Here is a 22,346-nt window from a genome sequence, read left to right as displayed (position 1 = left end):
CCAAGGCCTCTAGTTAACACTCAGTAGCATCATTTGGTTACATGTGGTGGCTCAGAGGTTAAAGCGTCTGCCTGCAATGTGGGAGATCTGGGTTTGATCCCTGAGTCAGGAAGATCCCCCAGAGAAGGAAATGGCAACCCACTCCAGTATTCTTGCCTGGAGAATTCCATGGATGGAGGAGCCTGGTGGGCTACAGTCCACCGGGTCACAAAGAGTCGGACATGACTAAGTGACTTAACTAACTAACTAATTCTACCACTAGCTGCTGCTGCTGCTGCTAAGTCGCTTCAGTCGTGTCCGACTCTGTGTGACCCCATAGACGGCAGCCCACCAGGCTACTCCATCCCTGGGATTCTCCAGGCAAGAACACTGGAGTGGGTTGCCGTTTCCTTCTCCAATGCATGGAAGTGAAAAGTGAAAGTGAAGTCGCTCAGTCGTGTCTGACCCTCAGCGACCCTATGGACTGCAGCCCACCAGGCTCCTCCATCCATGGGATTTTCCAGGCAAGAGTACTGGAGTGGGGTGCCATTCTGTGAGCCAGTTGAGGTTAGTGGCCAAATCTTACGCAAATTTTGTACCTTCAGCTTAAAATAGTGATGAATGAATAAATTAATGCTGGTAAGACATTTTAAATGGAACATTTCTATGAAGCAGCATATGTTATTATATTGCCTAATCTACCCTTTTTTTTAACCTTTAAGGAATGTGTGATGTGTACTATAACACTATCAAAAGGAAAAATTATCAACATCTCACATCCCTTTTTCCCCACCTCGCAATCACACACTGCTTTTGCACAACTGAGAAAGAAATTAAAACACAGGCCATTAAAAACTCAGTGGTGTTGGAGGAGGGTGTGAGTCTGAAACTTTATTCAGCAGCTAATTTCATTTTCTATCAGGAAGCAAGTGGACACTTACTTTCTAATTCTTCTGCAGGCTTGAGAGAAAGAGAGAATTACTAGCAATACTGCATTATTTGGCTCCTAATAATGAGTTAGAAATCAGATCACTTTTCCTTGCAGAATAGCAACAACATTTTGTAATCAACTTTACAGGATCTTCAATGAGAAGATAATTTTCAGTATAGGAAATAAAGGCTATGTGCAGATATGCCCTATATCATGACTGAAAAAAACAGAAGCAGTGCTGCAAATTCTTTCATGTTAAAATAAATATGCTTGTAAAATGCAGGTGAGGATTATGATAGCTACCTCACAAGATATTTTTAAGTTCCAATGAAATTTTAATGCCAAAGATGCTTTGAACATTGTTAAGTATCAAAGCAATAGTGATTATCAGCAGTCTCATAATTGTTAGTACTTTAATTATGTATAAATGAACTAACCTATCATTTACATGTTATAGTTACACTGTGAAGGTAGCATGAAAACCAAGTGCCCTGATAACTTCTGAATATAATTAATATGTTATTCATTTGTTAGAGATAAACAAATATCACTTGGAAGAAAATAATTTTTTTTATTCATTCACAAGCTAGTATGGATTAATTAACATTATTTTAATCTAAGTAACTTTTAAAAATAACCTATTGAAGTATTGGAGGAATGGAGGAGAGTTATGGTCTGTTTAATGTAGCACAGGAGAACCCTCTGTAAATACAGAGCAGGGAAAGCAACAGCAACAGGAAGCAATGTATTTAAAAAAAAACAAAAACAACGAAGTTAATAGAACTTATGCGTGCATGCTCAGTCACTTTAGTCATGTCCGACTCTTTGTGACCTCATGGAATTTAGTCTGCCAGGCTCCTCTGCCCAGACTTTAGACTGCCAGGCTCCTCTATACAGGGGATTATCCTGGCAAGAATACTGGGTGAGCTGTCATTTCCATCCTTCATGGAATCTTCTTGATCCAGGGATCAAGCCTGCATCTTCTGCATTGCAGGCACATTCTTTATTGTTGAGACACTGGGGAAGCCCTAACAGAAATTGATCAGCCTTTTAAAAGTTTGACTGACCATCTGTCAAAGAAAGAGACAACTAACTTAGGGAGAAAAAGCTACTTTGACACTACTTTGACAAGGAAGAAGTTATTTATACTTAATTTGCCCAGGTAAGACTATCCAAAGCTATGACCTCAAGAGTCCACTACTACCCCAAACTTTGAGGTAGTGCATAGATGATCAAGATGATTTTCTGATGGTACTATATAAATGAAGGCTAGAGAAAGATACGGAAAAAAATACTGCAAACAAACAAACAAAAAGAATGTGTTGTTTTAGCTAACAATAGAACTTTATGTGCCAACTGTGAAAAGAGGAAGTCACAGAAGAGATTGCAAACATGTTTCTCAACAGATGAGGTGTTGGGATCACTTTCTGCCTTGCTCTCCAAATGACACCTTAAGTGTGGTATGAGATTTTGGCACCACACTTAAAGAGAGACACCAACAAATAGAAATCCATTCATAACAGAGCATTTGTTATAGTGAACTAAAAACCATGTTATACAAGAAACTGTATATGTAAGAGGACCTTATGCATGTGGGCATGTGTGCATGCTAAGTCACTCATTCATGTATGACTCTTTGTGGCCCTTTAAACTGTAGCCCACCAGGCTCCTCTGTCCATGGGATTCTCCAGGCAAGAATACTGGAGTGGGTTGTCATGCTTCTCCAGGGGATCTTCCCCATCCAGGGATCGAACACATGTCTCCTGTGTATCCTGCATTGCAGGCAGATTCTTTACCTGCTGAACCATCAGGGCAACCCAAGGGAACTTTATATATTACAGGAATTAAGTCATGGGTAAAAAAGGATACAAGCATGGCTGTGAACACAAGGGGTATTCAATGAGGCAGATATGGGGGCTTCACCCTAACCCAGTGTCCTGTTCAGATAGCAGGGGCATCGCTCTTGGAAACACAGGCACCTGTACACACCCCAAGTTTTGGATCAGTGGCACAGACGATCTGCCGACAAAAAGAGACAAACGTAAGAGCAGTTTAAGTGCAAACAAATCATTTTAGGTCAATGAAAAAAATAGCTCTCTCAGGCAAGTCTTCTGGAATAGTGACGTGCGGAGTCCATCAAACTCTGCCCAGCAAAACCATCATGATTAGAGCAAACACAAATCAAAATTTAAAAAGCAAGAACCTTTAAGTGTCTAGAAATTGTCCTAAATGTGTGCAGAAAATGGAGAAAGGTTTGCTGGAGATAAGCTACAAAATCTCACTATGAACAGCAAATGTGTGGCACTTCTGCTACTGTCCTTTCCCTCCATACTGCTTTGCCAAGTGTGACGAAGTTCCCCTCTGGTCAGGCGTGCCAAAAACGGGTTATCCTGTCCCCCAACTCCTGTTCTAGGGTTACAGTTTCTTGCTGGACTAAACAGACTGTCAGTGCTGCTCACGCTCCTCACCCCTCATGTCAGCTCCCTGTTGCAGAAGTTCTGTTCCAGGCAGTGCCGCCCAGGGTTCTGGAGCTCGTTTTAGCCCACTGGGCTCCCTGCGTATGAAAAGGAAAATCTGCCTGAAGAGAGGCAGGCCAGTAACACTGGGCCCACAGAGTGTGCTCGCTTTCTATCCGCCTCCTGTTTCCTTAAAAGACACAGGTTACGTAAAGTGATCATTATAACTGAGCATTGTTGGATTTGGAACATATCTATCAATATGAGTATACGAATAATAAATCCATACGATATGAGTATACAATACGAGTATATGAATAATAAATCCAAAAAAAGGAAAAGAGAAGATAGAGCTATATAGAAGCAAAGTTCTATAAGAAGCAATCATAACAGAGATAGAGTGGCTGACTAAATAGACTTTAAAAGAAAAAAAATGTGCTTCTAGAGGGAAAACAGGGAAGGAGGTGGGAAGAGGGTTCAGGATGGGGGGAGACACATGTATACATGTGGCTGATTCATGTTGTTATATGGCAAAAACATCACAATATTGTAAAGTAATAACCCACCAATTAATTATCAATTGATAATTTTATTATTGTAATAATTTAATAAATTAAACAATAGTTCAATGCATTATTAATACATTTATTAATAATTAATTGTTTTTAAAAAGAGGTAAAGTAGAATAAAGAAGAGTGAATCCATCAGAAAAATGTGATTATAAACGTGTATGCATCTAACAGTAGAGCTTCCAAATACATGAAGTAAACCAGATAGAACTGAAGGGAAACAAACAAATCAACAATAAGAATTGGAGACCTTAATACCCTCCCACTTTCAATAACAGATAGAACAGCTAGGTGAGGATGAATAGGAAAATGAAGACTTGGAAAACCCTCTAAACCAACCAGACTTAAAAGACATTTACAGAATCCTCCACCCAAAATAGAAAAACATGTATTCTCCTCAAGCAAACATGTAACATTCTCAAGAATAAGCCAACTATTAGCGCAAGGCCGTAAAGCAAACCTTAATAAATTTAAAATGATTGAATTCATACAAAGTATGCTTGCTCACCACAATGGGATGGAATTAGAAATCTGTAACAGAAGGAAATTTTGATAATTAAGAAATATATGGACACACAAAATAAACTTTTAAATAACCAATAGTCCAAGAACTCACAAGGGAAATTAGAAAATGCTTTGAGATAAATAATAATAATAAAATATTAGCAGTGCTTAAGAAAATGTATAGTCATAGATGCTATAAGAATAATTTTTAAAATCTCAGATCAATATCTTGACTATACTACCTAAAGATACTGGAAACAAACTAAATTGAAACTAGGTAAAAGAAAATTAACAATAGACTTCAGAGTGGAAGTAAATGAGGTAGAGTAAAGGGAAAAAATAGAGAAAATTAATGAAACAAAAAGTTGTTTGTTTGTTTTTTTTTAAGAAAATAATAATATTGATAAATACTATGTAACATCAGACTTAATTGCGAAAGAATGCTTTTACCCTCATATCCAGAACAAGACAACAATGTATGCTCTTGCTATTTCTAGTCAATATTACATTGGAAGTTCTAGCCTGAGAAAGTACACAAGAAACAGAATTAAATGGCATTCAGCCTGGAAAACAAGAAGTAAAGTTATCTGTATTTGCAAATGAAGTGATCTTGTATATAGAAAACTGAAAAGACTCCATGGGGGCAGTGTGACTTATGTAACTTACAAACAAGTTCAACAAGTTTATAGAATGTGAGACGATTTTAGAAAAATTAAATATATCTCTGCTGCTGCTGCTGCTAAGTTGCTTCAGTCGTGTCCGACTCTGTGCAACCCCATAGACGACAGCCCACCAGGCTCCACCGTCCCTGGGATTCTCTAGACAAGATCACTGGAGTGGGTTGCCATTTCCTTCTCCAATGCATGAAACTGAAAAGTGAAAGTGAAGTTGCTCAGTCGTGCCTGACCCTCAGCGACCCCATGGACTGCAGCCCACCAGGCTCCTCCATCCATGGGGTTTTCCAGGCAAGAGTACTGGAGTGGGGTGCCATTGCCTTCTCCGAAATATATCTCTACTCACTCACAATGAAGAATCTAAAATGAAATTAAGAAAGCGTTTCCACTGATAATGACTCAAAAAGAATAAAATATTTAGGAATAAAGAAGTATAAGACTTGTACACTGAAAACTTGAAAATATCATTAAAAGAAATTATAGACTAAATAAATGAATGTAATCACATTCCATGAACATGACTCAGAATAATTAATATTTAAATTGTTAAAAACAACAGTATTCCCCAAATTGACATATAACTTCAACACACTATCAAAATCCTAGGTGGCTTCAGTTTTGGCAAAAATTAGCAAGCAGATCCTAATATTCATATTTAAATTATAATAAATAAAGCAGCCAAAGTTATCTTAAAATTGTTAACAAAACTGAACCCAGAATATGTTTTTAACTTACTATAAAGCTACATAATTTAAGACAGTGTAATACCAACATATGGATAGACATACAGAATAATGGAATAGAATTTAGAGTCAAAATATAAACTCATATATTTTGGTCAATTCCTTTTTGACATGGTTTCTGAGACACTTAAATGGGAAAATTATCATTTTTTCGATAACCTTTTCTGAGAAAACTGTGTTGGGTGAAGTCGGATCCCTTCCTTATGCCTGTTGATGAAAGTTCAATTAGAAATCAAATTAAGAAGAAAAAGGCGGCTTCCCAGGTGGTGCTAGTAGAAAAGAACCTGTCTTCCCATGCAGGGAGGCATAAGCGATGCAGCTTTGATCCCCGGGTTGGGAAGATCCCCTGGAGGAGGAAATGGCAACCCACTCCAGTATTCTGGCCTGGAAAATCCCATGGACAGAGGAACCTGGCAAGCTACAGTCCATAGGGTCACAAAGAGTCGGACACAACTCTTTGTGTAGCGATTTAGCATGCATAAGAAGAAAAAAGGAAACTTAACTCAAGCCAAACTAAGGATTACTACCAGGAGACAGACTCAGAAAGCTCTGAAAAGTATTCTGCATGTTAGAAGTTGAAGGCACACTTCTATACGTTTTGTAGATAAAGGATCATGCATCAAAATGACATACTAATATTTTACATAAAGTTCCCCAAGGATACATAGCCCAGGTAAGTACACACAAAACAGAGTAGCAAGTCACCATGACCCTCTACAGAGTTGGAAACAAATCACTGCAGTATTCTTTTAAGATGTTATATTGCTAAAGTCAGAAGAAATAGATGATTAAGGTGGAGCAGGCACGCCCATCTTTGAAGATGTATGGTTGATGTCTAATGCAAATGCAGAACTGTGTATGAGGGAGACAGAAAAGAAACTTAGACACACACAGAGAATTTTATGTTTATGTTTTCTTGTCCTTCCTGAAAAGATGAATCTTATTTCTTCATCTCATACACAAAACTTAATTCAAAAGGGATCATTGATCAAATATAGGGGATTAAAAAAAAAAACTCAGAGAAAAACATCCATGTAGATCGTCATGACCTTAGATTAGGCACAGTCTTCAGAAAATCTAGACCAAAGCACGAATGAAAAAATTTAAAAATAGATAAATAGGACTTTATAAAAATGATTTTTTTGTTTTGAAATTGATACTATGAGAAATGTTAAAATCAACACACAGGTTAGGGGAAAAAAAACATTTTCATGGCATTATCTGATAAGAAGCTTGTACTATGTAAGGAGCTCTTACACAGATAAAGATGCTCAGCAGCATTAGTCACCAGGTAAAAGCAATTTCAAAACACAGGATAATACTTCATATCCACTAGGATCATTAAAATAAACAAGACAGACGATAGCATGTTGGCAAAGATAAAGGAGAAATTGGAATCCTTATACACTTCTGGTGAAATAGGAAATAATAGATCAACCCTGAAAAACAATTTAACCATTTCTCAAAATGGTAAACATAGAGTCACAGTGTGTATATGTGTATGCTCAGTTGTGTCCAATTCTTTGTGAACCCATAAACTATAGTCCACTAGGCTCCCCCGTCCATGGAATTTTCCAGGTAAGAATACTGGAGTAGGTTGCCATTTCCTTCTCTACGGGATCTTCCTGACTCTAGGATCGAACCCCAGCCTCCTGTGTCTCCTGCATTGGCAGGTGGATTCTTTACCACTGAGCCACCTGGAAAGCCTTCTGAACCAGCAATTCCACTCCTACATAAATATCTAACATCAATGTAAATAAATGTCCACACGAAAACACCTACATGGGTGTATGTAGCAGCATTAGTCTTAATAGCCAAAATGTCCCACAAGAATACTGGAGTTGGTTGCCATTCCCTTCTCCAAATCCAAGTGTCCATCAACTGATAAATGAATAAAATGTAGGATAATCATAACATGATTATGATGAATAATAGGACATTATTCAGCAATAAAAATGAAGTACTGGTACCTGCTACAGCATGACTGTACCTTGGAAACATTATGATAAGTGAAAGAAGTTGGTGTCAAAGGATCACATGTTGTATGAATCCATTTAGAAAAAAATGTCCCAAATGCAAATCTATATACAGAACGCATTGCTTGTCTTGAACCTGGACAGGAGAGACTGCTAATGGATACAAGGCTTCTTTTTGGGGGGACAAAAATTTTTCCAAAAGTTGAATGTTAGAAGTCACACAACTCTAAATGTTCTAAAAAAATTTCATTGTACAGTTTAGGTGAATTGAACGACATGTTCATTGTACCTCATTAAAACTGACTTTTTCAAAAAAATCACAATGTTTTGATCACAATATATCAAATTAATTTTAAAATACTTACATGTCTTGAGACTATATTTATTGACCTAGGATCATCAGAATAAAATATTTCTTACTTCACATCTGTTCTGAGGGTATTATAAACAATTATTCCTCTTAAAAAAAGGTTATATTCCTTTCTTCTTCAGTGTTTTAAGGTAATCTCTAAATTAAAAATTGCTAAAAATATTTTAGGATGTTTAGTTCAACTCAGAAATTAGAAAGCAAAAGCAAATAAATGTGTGCATTTTCTGTATGCATTTCTATCATTAGATATCTAATTGTAATATTACTTTAACTCATAAAGTTTAGCTACACAAGGATAGTCTACTAAGATTGATTACTTAAATTCAGTTCAGTTTAATTCAGTTGCTCAGTCGTGTCCGACTCTTTGTGACCTCATGGACTGCAGCATGCCAGGCCTCCTTGTCCATCACCAACTCCCAGAGTTTACTCAAACTCATGTCCATCAACTCGGTGACACCATCCAATCATTTCATACTCTGTCGTCCCCTTCTCCTGTCTTCAATCTTTCCCAGCATCAGGGTCTTTTCCAATGAGTCAGCTCTTTGCATCAGGTGGCCAAAGTATTGGAGTTTCAGCTTCAACATCAGTCCTTCCAATGAACATACAGTACTGATTTCCTTATCATGGACTGGTTGGATCTCCTTGCAGTCCAAGGGACTCTCAAAAGTCTTCTCCAACACCACAGTTCAAAAGCATCAATTCTTCGGCACTCAGCTTTCTTTATAGTCCAACTCTGACATCCATACATGACTATTGGAAAAGCGATAGCCTTGACTAGACGGACCTTTGTTGGCAAAGTAATATCTTTGCTTTTTAATATACTGTCTAGGTTGGTCATAACTTTCCTTCCAAAGAGTAAGCATCTTTTTATTTCATGGCTGCAGTCACCATCTGCAGTGATTTTGGAGCCCCCAAAAATAAAGTCTGCCACTGTTTCCACTGTTTCTCCATCTATTTGCCATGAAGTGATGGGACCTTAAATTAAGGTTCCCATCCAAATGTTCCATTGAATGGGAATTGTTAAATTGTTAACAATTCCTTAAATTGTTCCATCCAAATCACTTTACGTGTACTAAGTTGTTCAGAAGTTGTAGAACTGGGGAGGATATTTATTACAGAAAATGATTTTCGATACTCTGAAAAGTGAAGTGGTCGGCGCGGTTCTGAATGCTGTGCATATTTTGTCCAATGGTCAAAATTGATCTAACCTTTGTGGACAGAGGAGCCTGGTAGGCTAGAGTCCATGGGGCTGCAAAGAGTCGGAAACGACTGAGCAACTTCACTTTCTTTCACTTTCTGTAGAACAATGAGTCATTCAAGGAAGATTTGTATTATTTACCAAAATAATAGATGATGTTACCATTTAAATACTATTTCATATTTCATCCAATGTTCAGAAAATTCATTTAAACTTTGATTTCAGGAAACTGTTTTATACTCATGCTAATGTGTATACATCCTCTAATTGAGGAAAGCATGGCAATCCACTCCAGTGTTCTTGCCCAGAGAATCTCCATGGACAGAGGAGCTGGGAAGGCTACAGTCCATAAGTCGAAAAGAGTCGGACATGACTAAGCACAGCGACTAAGCACAGCACAGCACATCGTCTAATCAGACAATTAGAACTATGTGATTTCTAACATATCTTCAAAGAAGAATACTATAAATTATAGATCAGTTAATATTCAATTCTAAAGAAAATCAACCCTGAATATTCATTGGAAGGACTGATGCTGAAGCTGAAGCTACAATACCTTGGCCCCCTCATGCAAAGCATTGTAAAAGACCCTGATGCTGGGAAAGATTGAGGGCAGGAGGAGAAGGAGGCAACAGAGAATGAGATGGTTAGATGACATCATTAACTCAATGGACATGAGTATGAACAAATTCCAAGAGATAGTGAATGACAGGGAAGCCTGGTGTGCTGTAGTCCATGAGGTTGCAAAGAGTCGAACATGACTGAGTTACTGAACGACAACAAATAATTATTTTCACGTTTGTGACTAAACAAAATTAATTATTTTTTAGAAATTCATTATTTTATCATATTTTTGATCTAGCTTCTAAACTTCCAGAAGATAAATGTGTTTCTTATTATCTGTTTAGCCTTGAGCCTACCATTGTGCTGGCTAAAAATATATTTAATTACAATGAACTTAAAGAGAGTTACCCAAAATACAATGTAACTGTTTGGGTAGTAATGATCTCCACACTGGGAGATTTAAGGATAGACAATCCACACTTAGAATGCACCCAAGTATGTGTCAAGGGAGCACTCAGTCACCTAAGGTTAGTTCTGCTAAGTCACTTCAGTCGTGTCCGACTCTGTGCGACCCCATAGACAGCAGCCCACCAGGCTCCCCCGTCCCTGGGATTCTCCAGGCAAGAACACTGGAGTGGGTTGCCATTTCCTTCTCCAATGCATGAAAATGAAAAGTGAAAGTGAAGTCGCTCAGTCGTGTCCGACCCTCAGCAACCCCATGGACTGCAGCCTTCCAGGCTCCTCTATCCATGGGATTTTCCAGGCAGGAGCACTGGAGTGGGGTGCCATTGCCTCAGGCTGCATTAAATCCACACTCCTTTCCAGTGCTCTGAGTCCGTGAGTATGGGGATAGTACACAATTACACAGAGACATTTTTATGTATTTCAAATTTTGTTCAGTGTTCTTTCCAGTGAAAATATACTTCACTAATCAGTATTTCACCTAAAAGCTTCTAGTCAATTGGAAGTACATGCAAATACCACTGCTTTTATATAGAGTGCTCTCTGGTAAAGAAACACAAGTTAATCAGTTCTTTAATACAGTTTTAAACATGGGTTGGAGATAAAGGTTTGGATAGACTGGAGTTTTCCCAATGCCATTTTAATAACTGTGTTTACAGCCATATTTCACCATGCAATGTCTAAGTCTAAATGTAACGTGCAATTAATTTCATGAAAAGCATGTTTATTTTTAATTGAAATAATTTGTACTCTCTGTAATTTTGCCAGGAAACTCAACATGCATATACTTAAACATGTCAGAGGTGAATAGTTACACATTGTATATTCATGAGTAGTGCATTCCTGTGCTGGCAATGCTAGTATTGTATATAATGTGCCCTGTAGCCCAGAAAGACATTACATTGTAATGCCTTAACCTACAGGTTATCCAGAAATTAATATAGAAAATCTCATGCCAATCAATGTGAGGGAACAGAGTAACAATGATTTTCACAGAATCTGTGCTTAGAAAGTAAGTTCTTTTTCATCAATTTTGTAAACCATATATACTCACTATTTTGAATGGAAAGTAAAGCTCATCACATTTATATGAATAATAAATGATTATAGAGTCATTTGTTACTGTTCACAAAGGGATGTCATATATATTAACCCTATATGAAATTCACAGCATATTCCTGAGTATGGACGGACAACTATTACCCATTTGAGAGACTATAACTCTGTGGCTTAGGAAATTTTATTTCCTTAAATTCATATTGCTAATTATTAGCAAAGCTGGTACAAGAATGCAGATTTTCTGCATCACCTAGCATGGTGTTTGGTAAAGAATAGGTCCTTACTGAATATGTGCTGAGTATATTCACGTCTGGAAATCTGGTCTTAGGTTAAAGGACACTGTCTACTGTACTCTGTTCCAATGACTTCATATTTTGTTACCTTGTACCTCTCCGTCTCCTTCTATACATAGCATAGACATTATGAGAAAGTCAGGGAAAGGTTAACAGATGCTGCTGTGAAAAAATAAGGGAAAGAGCGATCAGCCCTTCTCAGTGCTTATTAGTGCAAAACCACAATGGCTCACTTTGATGTTTTTCGGGAAAAGATCATTTGGGTCATCTGTGTGCGGGCATGTTCACTTAATTTCTGCCAAATGAGACAGTCCAGACAGAAACCATGATTTATTTTGGGTAGGTACAAGTCAAAATCTCTTTGCTAAAGAGGTGCTCTATGCAGTTCTGACCTGTGCAGTATGGTGAGGTGAGAATAGAGGTCGGCTGACCTGAGGCTGAAAGACCCCGGCTTCAGGGCAAGTGGAGCTGCCTCAGAAAGGTGTGTTGAAGTGGGAGTCACCCAGGCCCTTTTGTACAGGATATGCTGATGATTTGAGCAGGCCTCAACCCCTGCTCTGCATTTTTGTCTTTTGAATTCTTCCTGGCCTGAATCTTGTCTTTTTTTTTTTCCTTTCGCAGTGTCAGCATCAGTTTAGGGCCATGAGTGAAAGTTAAAGTGAAAGTTGCTCAGTTGTGTCCCAATGTTTGCAAAGCCATGGTCTGTACAGGAATTTTCCAGGCCAGAATACTGGAGTGGGTAGCCTCTCCCTTCTCCAGGGGATCTTCCCAATCCAGGGGTTGAACCCAGGTCTCCCACATTGCCGGTGATTTCTTTACCAGCTGAGCCACAAGGGAAGCCCAAGAATACTGGAGTGGGTAGTCTATCTTTTCTCCAGCAGATCTTCGAAGCTAGAGTTCCCCTCTTGTGACAGATATAATAGTCCAAAAAGATGCCCACAAAGTAATCTGTGTGTATGTTACTTTACCTGGTAAATGGCACATTAAAGATGCACATTAAAGATGTTAAGCATCCCTAGCTGGAGAGATTATAATGGGAGATTTAGTTGAGCCCAATGTATTCATGGGAGAATGCAATGGCACCCCACTCCAGTACTCTTGCCTGGAAAATCCCATGGATGGAGAAGTCTGGTGGGCTGCAGTCCATGGGGTCGCTAAGAGTCAGACACAACTGAGCGACTTCCCTTTCACTTTTCACTTTCATGCATTGGAGAAGGAAATGGCAACCCACTCCAGTGTTCTTGCCTGGAGAATCCCAGGGACGGCGGAGCCTGGTGGGCTGCCGTCTCTGGGGTCGCACAGAGTCGGACACGACTGAGCGACTTAGCAGCAGCAGCAGCAGCAATGTATTCACAGTGACCCCTATAAGAGGGAGAAAGGAGATTAAAACTCAACAGAAGAAGAAATGACCATGGAGGCAAGAGGCTGGCATGATGTGAGGAGGGGATCACATGAACCAGGGGTGCAGGCAGCCCCTAGAAGCTGAGAAAGGCTAGGAAAATGCTTCTTCCCTCAGAGTCTTGTTTGTGCCCAGTGAAACTGATTTCAGACTTCCGATTTTAAGATCTATAAGAGAACAAATTTGTATTCTGTTAAAACATTACCTTTATGTCATTCATTACAGCAACAATAGGAAGCTGACATATCTAGCTAAGTTATAAATGGATATGGCCATGTAAGCAAGGCATGACCAGGAAAATGTTGATAAAGTCAATGTGTCTAATAGATCTAACTCATAAAAACCTCACATAATACTTCATTCTCTTTTTGTCTCTTGTCTACCAACTGGAAGCCAAGAGTTTAGAGGTAGACTTACCTTGGAGATGGTAGAGCTACATGATGAAAGAAGCCTTAGTCTTTTAATCAACCTGTGGAATACCATCTGTTAATATCTCATCGTTTACTGAAATGCTTCTTTTGTGTGTCATTATCATGGGACAATGTCTCAAGGAAGGAAGATGTATCTTCTTGTATCCTTGGTGATTAACATTACATATAGGAAGCATACACAAGCAGACACATGTCATCAAAATAAAAAATATCAATTTAAACTGAACTAATGTGGTCAGAAATGGAAAATAGCAGGAGCAGATTGGGAAGCAAAGGACAGAGTAAGATATGATTTTCAGAGAGCAAGGCTAAGGATAAAGTCCAGTTCAAGGGTTAACTGATAATGGATATGATCCAGAGGCCTGGGGTCCATAGGCTCATTTAAATGTCGAGAGATGAATCAGTCATCTGCATATAACTAGTGACCATAGTAAAGTGGGATGAAAGGGAAAATTTATGAATCTGAGACCTTCATTCAATGTTAGTAAAAGAAATTTCTAATTTGAATATATCATCAGTATCAATCTCTTGATCAGAAACCACTTAGCTTTTCCTAAGTTTTCATCTTTTCACACATACCTTTCTAGTGTTAGAATAAATAAGATCATGAAATACTTTCTGCCCTAGTTCACGTGGGAAAGCAACATAAAAAAGTTCACACCGGAACAAAACTGATTTTTTTAACACCAATCAAATAAACCAAGACAATCCTCAGCTTAAAGAATTTTGCTGCTCCAAGTAGGGTCTGTGATTCGTAGAGAACATTTACTTTTCTTATTTTCAATCTATCTAAGTTCTGCATTATTTGAAGAGCAACCCAAAACTTTTTTAAACTAAACACTTCTCTGATCTGGAACAAAGTTTTGCATTTATCAGACAGTTCTCAGGCCCTACAATAGAAAATATCATTATCATTGCAGTTCCAAGATATATCTCTTTCTCAGTGATGCATAAAAGGATTTTCCTCTCTTCAAATGATAATTAAATTAAAAGCAAAGTTGGGAAGAGGCTTTGAACTGCTCTGGTGAGAAAGGTCACTGACTGATCAGCAATCTGTTAGCACAGCTGTGTAGAGAAGAGACTTTCCAGCCAGATTGTCACAAGTGGGTTCTTCATATCAAGTGAGAAGGCAGTTGGTTTTTCTCCCTTTAAACACTTTACTAGTGAAGTTCAGAAGCCAGAAAACATACAGGCATTTGGAAGGATTTGTAAAGAGTTAGGTGAAACACAAATTAAATCGTCAAGAAAACCCAGAAGAGAAAAATACCATAAAACTGAAGATCAGGAAGTGTGCTGTGGTAGTGGGGCTGATTTATGTCCTTTCTGCTAAAAGTGTCTTGTGCCACTTTGCTCATCACCTTGACCTTTGTACCACCAGAGGAGAAGGAGTTGCATGCAGTGTTTATGTTCAATATTATTCCTATACGTTATATATGGTCAAATCATTGCTTTTTATTCAGTGATCTGGGCTTCCTTGGTGGCTCAGACAGTAAAGAATCTGCCTGCAATGCAGGAAACATGGGTTCAGTCCCTGGATTGGGAAGATTCCCTGGAGAAGGAAATGGCACTCCAGTATTCTTACTTGGAGAATGCCACGGACAGAGAAGACTGGTGGGCTATAGTCCATGGGGTCACAGAGTCAGACATGACTGAGTGACTAATACTACCATTACTATTTAGTGATCTGATATATTTCAATCTAAAACAAACACCCAAGTGGTAATTATCCTGAGATTTTATCACTGCTTAAAGAAAAGAAAAATGTAGAGGCAGCAAGACATGGGATGCTGGTAACAGTGGATTTCAAATGTATAACTATCTAAGTTTAGCTAGTGTCAAGATGGAGAAGGCAATGGCAGCCCACTCCAGTACTCTTGCCTGGAAAATCCCATGGATGGAGGAGCCTGGTAGGCTGCAGTCCATGGGGTCACGAAGAGTCGGACATGACTGAGTGACTTCACTTTCACTTTTCACTTTCATGCATTGGAGAAGGAAATGGCGACCTATTCCAGTGTTCTTGCCTGGAGAATCCCAGGGATGGGGAGCCTGGTGGGCTGCCGTCTATGGGGTCGCACAGAGTCAGACACGACTGATGTGACTTAGCAGCAGCAGCAGCAGTGTCAAGAAGTTTTGTCTGGGTGCTTTTCATATGTAGCTGCAGAACTGGAAGATGTGAAGCATGCTAAATTGCTTCAATCACGTCAGACTCTTTGTGACCCTATGGATTGTAGGGGCTTCCCGGGTAGCTCAGCTGGTAAAGAATCCGCCTGCAATGTAGGAGATCCCAGTTCCATTCCTGGGTTGGGAAGTTCCCTTGGAAAAGGGATAGGCTACACACTCCAGTGTACTTGGGCTTCCCAGGTGGCTCAGAGGTAAAAAATCGGCCTGCAGTGTGGGAGACCTGAGTTTGATCCCTGGGTTGGGAAGATCCCCTGGAGGAGGGCATGGCAACCCACTCCAGTACTCTTGCCTGGAGAATGCCATGGACAGAGCAGCTGTAGGGCTACAGTCCATGACCTGACTGAGTCTCTTACCTCTCCTGCATTGGCAGGCAGGTTCTTTGCTATTTTCACCACCTGGGAAGCTCAAATTGGAAGATAGATTTTACTACAGTTTCTTTACAGGACAAGAATTCTCTGTTCAAACATGTTTCCAATCACTTCCTTTAAATTCTAATTGAAAAAAGAATAGACTGAACCTAGTGCAGACTGGAAATTTATTTTTTAAATAATCTTCATGTATGGCACACCATATTATCATTTGCTTCCATTAATAAATGCAAATCAACCACACTGTAGAAAAAACATAAATGAGGATTTTGTTTATCACAGAGTTCACTATATACTGTAGAAGTTTAATGGCTAATAAAAATTACAATATTATCATTCACTGAGTGATGTTTATATGCCAGTGATTAAATTTGTTTATCTCCCTGAAAAAAGAAAAACCAGAGAGTGGATGTCATGGCAAATATAGGAGCATTTAGGTGCTTTTCTAAGCACTTTACATGCACTGTCTCATTTAACCCATATGGCGATTTTTGGTGTGTGATGCTGTCGTGTCTGACTCTGTGTGAGCCCGTGGACTGTAGCCCTCCAGGCTCCTCTGTCCATGGGATTCTCCAGGCAAGAACACTGGAGTGGGTTGCCTTTTCCTTCTCTGGGGGATCTTCCCAACCCAGAGGTTGACCCCTCGTCTCTTATGTCTCCTGTACTGGCAGACAAATTCTTTACCAACTGTGCTGGGCAGTCAATACTGTTGTCATGATTCTATGCGATCTCTAAAGACTAAGCATATATGAACTTCTGGAATCTAACAATTTAATAGCAAAAAGGCCTTCTTCATGGTTTTCTAGTCTTCTCTTACCTATTTGCTAACTGAAAATTGAAAGAAAAGATAGCAGACTCAGCCCTATTCTTTCCAGACCTTCTTATGTCAAGCAGTTGAGTACTTCTTATGTGACAATAAAAAGTTAACCTTCATCAGTCACAAAAGGTGAGTCTATTGCCTCAATATCTCAGACAATGGGTAGCAACTTACGTTTTTGTAGCTAGGAAAGGATTACTCAAGTGATACTTAAATGAAGAATTAAATTTTGCTTAAAGCTCCTCTTGATTAAAAAATTTTACAATATCTGTTATTGTTGATTTGTTATGAAAGGGTTCTTGCAATAAACTGAGAAGTATTTTTTTTTCCCAAACACAAGTGTAAAAGAAGAATCACATGAAGTTATATATTTATGGATTTACTTCTGTTAATAAAATAAGATCCCAGGCAATTGGAACCATGCAGGAAAAATTCACAGCTTACCCTGTTCTTCTAATAATGCATTTGGAGTAAGCAGAACCCCATTGATTGGATCTGCCTTTTATAGTTATTGTCAGCTTCTGGAAGAACAGCACAATAGTTTCATTCCTTTAACTCAAAAATACCACTAAAATAAATCAGAATCAAGGATAAGTTATGAGACTTCCTGTGGGGCAGAGGCCTGACCTGTCCTGGACGAGTTTCAGGATTTATAATGGGCATGGTCTTATCTGGTTTCCCAGGTGACTTAGTGGTAAAGAATCCTGCCAATTCAGGGAACACGGGTTCAATCCCTGGATAAGGATGATCCCTGGAGAAGGAAATGGCAACCCACTCAGGTATTCTTGCCTAGGAAATCCCATGGACAGAGGAACTGGCAGACTACAGTCCATAGGTTTGCAGAGTCGGACATGACTGAGCGACTGAGCGTACACATGTGATGGACCCACATATGCATTGCTTATCTTCTGTGATTTTCAACTCGCTTATATTCCCAGATACTTCTTTTGGGCTTCCCAGATGGCACTAATGGTAAAGAACCTGCCTGCTAATGCAGGAGATGTAAGAGACATGGGTTTGAACCCTGGGTCAGGAAGATCCCCTGGAGGAGGGCAGGGCAACCCACTCCAGTATTCTTGCCTGAGAATCCCATGGACAGAGGAGACTAGCAGGCTAGTCAGTGGGGTCAAAAAGAGTCAGACACGACTGAGCATGCATGTAAGCACATCCCCTTCTTTGGTGATAAAGACCACAGGTCACAAGGCTATTGTCTTTTTATCTTTGGGTTACTCCAAACATCAAAGCCACACAGCTCCCTTTTCATTTTGTCTTTATTTTTCAGAAGATTTTTAGTTTTATAATCAAATTTAGAGAGATTTTTCCATATGCCCCTGTCCTCATACAGGCATTGCCTTCCCTATATCAGTATTACTCACCAGGATGATACATTTTTTTAATCAAAGATGAACCTACATCAATACATTTATAATGTCCCAAAGTCTGTAATTTATCTTAAGTTTTTTTCTTGGTGTTGTACAGTCTATTAGTTTAGACAAATATATGATGACAAATCCCCCATTATAATATCATATGCATTACTTTCACTGCCCTAAAATCCTCTGTTCTCTGCCTATTTATTTCTCCATTTTGACACCAAAATACCAAGGAATAATAGTTTTCACTTCACACTTGCTCATTGTCTGATACTTTCTAAATCCCAAAATTATCGGTGATTTAAAAATACACCTTCAATTCAAGAATAATTTTTCAGGATCAACAAAATACCACTCTAAATTCATGCAGTAAATTTTGTTGTTTCTTGTGGTTTGTCTGCTTTGTAAATTTATCAACCAATAATGAGATATAGGTAGGTGCTATTCTCTCTTTTTTTAATCAATAGTTGCTTCATGCAGCTGTTGACATATGCAGAAGAGTCACTTGAGGGGCTACATGTATTTAAGGATGTGCAAGGTGAATAGACACACAATCCAAGGAAAAGTTGGAGTGAAACTCTGAAATTTAGTGAAGCTGATCCTGCCTCCTACCCGCTGTCCTTAGGTCTCAGCACTGCAGAGAAGCACTGGTGTACTTAATGCCTCATCTCCCATAATATAGCCATGGGGGTCTGCTGGAGAAGAGCTGGTGACCCAGACAAAGCCCTCTTCTCCACAGGTCAGAGGATAATACCTTAGGAAAGAAGAGTGACTGTTGTTGTCGTTCAGTTGCTCAGTTGTGTCCAATTGTGACCCCATGGACTGCAACATGCCAGGCTTCCCTATCCTTCACTATTTCCTGGAGTTTGTTAAACTCATGTCCATTGAGTTGATGATGCCATCCAACCGTCTCATCTTCTGTCGCCTCCTTCTCTTCCTATGCTTAATCTTTCCCAGCATCAGGATCTTTGCCAAAAGGCCAGCTCTTCTCATCAGGTGTCTGAACTATCAGAGCTGCAGCTTAACAAGAGTCTTCTCTAGCACCACAGTTCAAAAGCATCAGTTCTTCAGTGCTCAGCTGAAGGAGAGTGGTACAGGTATGGAAAGTTCCTCCGTTTTCCAGGAGAGCACTAGCACGTGGCACAGTGGCTGCACACACAAGTCCAAGCCTCTCAAATGCAGCCTTGCAGCTTGGCCAGCTGTGTTCTGGTACCAAGGATGGCTTCAAGTCAGCTGTGTGCCAGCCTCTGATGGTCTCTGCTGGAGCGAGCTTCAAAAAGTACCCTGGCCACTGTGACCAAAGCAAATGGACTGAAGCCTGAAAGAACAGTCGATATTATTCTGTGTCTTGTAAACCTTTATGCTCTGTTTGTCAAGGAAAAGGGCCCTTGGACTGATTAAGTTCCAAAAGTCCAGGAGGGGACTCATGTCATGAGGCACGTCATAAAATCTTTCAAACTAAAAGCCCACTAATAAAGACAAGTCAATATGCAGGAAATGCATTTAAAAAGTAACTAAGAGAGATAGGATTCCACTGGTGTATGTTTGTCTTACAAAACAGACACACAAAATAATATTTGCAATATGAAATTCTCGTGTAACAATTGGGAGATACATTAAACAACAATTATAGATAAAAACTTCAGCGAAAATTAATCTGAATGTGTTTCTACCAGTGTAAATAATACTGACAAAGTCACAGTCAGATAATCACATAACTAAATTCACACACATATAGACAGTGGCAGCTAGAGCCACTGTGAGCTACGCCCAAATCTCAGCTGGTGCTCTTGGCATTTCTTTAGATATCAAGACTAATACATAATAATAAGCTACAGACAGGTCTAAGAGTGTTACATTTTTGTGCATGTCCAAAAATTTTAATGTGTTATATAAATCTAAAATGTAATAAAATGCATTTTCTTCAATAATCACACATGAGGGCTAATGTGTCTGAGTCAAGATGTGAGTACTCAAAAACCTCCATGCACTCCATTCTATTATCTAGATTCACTGCATTCTATGTAGTTTCAAAACATACTACTTGCCAATGAGATCAGTCTTTGAAAGTTTAGTTAGTTCACATTTTAGTAGTAACAGCAATGGTGAATGGAATTGTTTCCTTAATTTCTCTTTCTGTTTTCTCATTATTAGTGAATAGGAATGCAAGGGATTTCTGTGTGTTGATTTTATATCCTGCAACTTTACTGTAGTCATTGATTATTTCTAGTAATTTTCTGGTGGACTCTTTAGGGTTTTCTATGTAGAGGATCATGTCATCTGCAAATAGTGAGAGTTTTACTTCTTCTTTTCCAATTTGGATTCCTTTTATTTCTTTTTCTGCTCTGATTGCTGTGGCCAAAACTTCCAAAACTCTGTTGAATAGTAATGGTGAAAGTGGGCACCCTTGTCTTGTTCCTGACTTTAGAGGAAATGCTTCCAATTTTTCACCATTGAGGATAATGTTTGCAGTGGGTTTGTCATATATAGCTTTTATTATGTTGAGGTATGTTCCTTCTATTCCTGCTTTCTGGAGAGTTTTTATCATAAATGGATGTTGAATTTTGTCAAAGGCTTTCTCTGCATCTATTGAGATAATCATATGGTTTTTATTTTTCAATTTGTTAATGTGGTGTATTACATTGATTGATTTGCGGATATTGAAGAATCCTTGCATCCCTGGGATAAAGCCCACTTGATCATGGTGTATGATCTTTTTAATGTGTTGTTGGATTCTGATTGCTAGAATTTTGTTAAGGATTTTTGCATCTATGTTCATCAGTGATATTGGCCTGTAGTTTTCTTTTTTTGTGGGATCTTTGTCAGGTTTTGGTATTAGGGTGATGGTGGCCTCATAGAATGAGTTTGGAAGTTTACCTTCCTCTGCAATTTTCTGGAAGAGTCTCTTTATGTGAAACTTATGCCAGTCATAATTAGCTCCCTTATGCTGTTATTATTGTTCAGTCACTAAGTTGTGTCTGACTCTTTGCAACCCCGTGGCCTGCAGCACGCCAGGCTTCCCTGTCCTTCACCATCTCCTGGTGTTTGCCCAAGTTCATGTCCATTGAATTGGTCCCCTTATATTTAACTCTAATCCTTATGGCAACACTGCAAGGGAGAAAATACTTGCTCGTTGGAAGGAAAGCTATGGCAAAATGAGACAGCTTATTAAAAAATAGAGACATCAACCTTGCTGACAAAGGTCTCTATAGTCAAAGCTATGTTTTTTCCAGTAGTCATGTACAGATGTGAGACTTGGTCCATAAATAAGGCTGAGTGTCAAAGAACTAATGTTTTCAAGCTGTGGTTCTGGAGAAGACTCTTGAGAATCCCCTGAACGGCAAGAAGATCAAACCAGTCAATCCTAAGGAATCAACTCTGAATATTCATTGGAAGAACGTTGATGAAGTCGAAGCTCCAATACTTTGGCCACCTGAAGCGAAGAACTGACTTATTGGAAAAGACCCCCATGCTGGGAAAGATTGAGGGCAGAAGAACAAGGGGGTGGCAGAGGGTGGGATGGTTAAATAGCCACATTGGCTCAATGCACATGAATTTGAGCTAACAAATTGTGGAGAACAGAGGAGCCTGGTGTGCTACAGTCCATGGGGTCACAAAGAGTAGGAAACGACTTAGTGACTGAACACCACCAACAAAGTGGGGATCAAATGAAGGACTACCACCTGAGTTATTGGATAGAAAGTCAGGATAGGGATACATTTTATTTTAACATGATAAACATAGGAGGGGTCTCTGACCCCTTATTCATATCAAAGATCTAGCATAGACATCTTGGGGAAAGGAATTCCATTTTGATGGAACAGCAAGGGAAAATGCCCTGAGATGGGAGTGAATTCAGTGACTGCAAGAAGCATCAAAATGGCTAGCTTGCTTGGAACAGAGTAGTCCTGGGAAAAAGTAGAAAGGGGTCAGGAAAGAAAGCTGGAGAAGGGCCTAGATAATTTAGAGTCTTAATAGCAACCTCAAGGAATGTGTAAT

This window comes from Bos javanicus, chromosome 29 (genome assembly GCF_032452875.1).
Source record: "Bos javanicus breed banteng chromosome 29, ARS-OSU_banteng_1.0, whole genome shotgun sequence".
Lineage (NCBI taxonomy): Eukaryota > Metazoa > Chordata > Mammalia > Artiodactyla > Bovidae > Bos > Bos javanicus.
Note: the sequence above shows the minus strand (reverse complement) of the source record.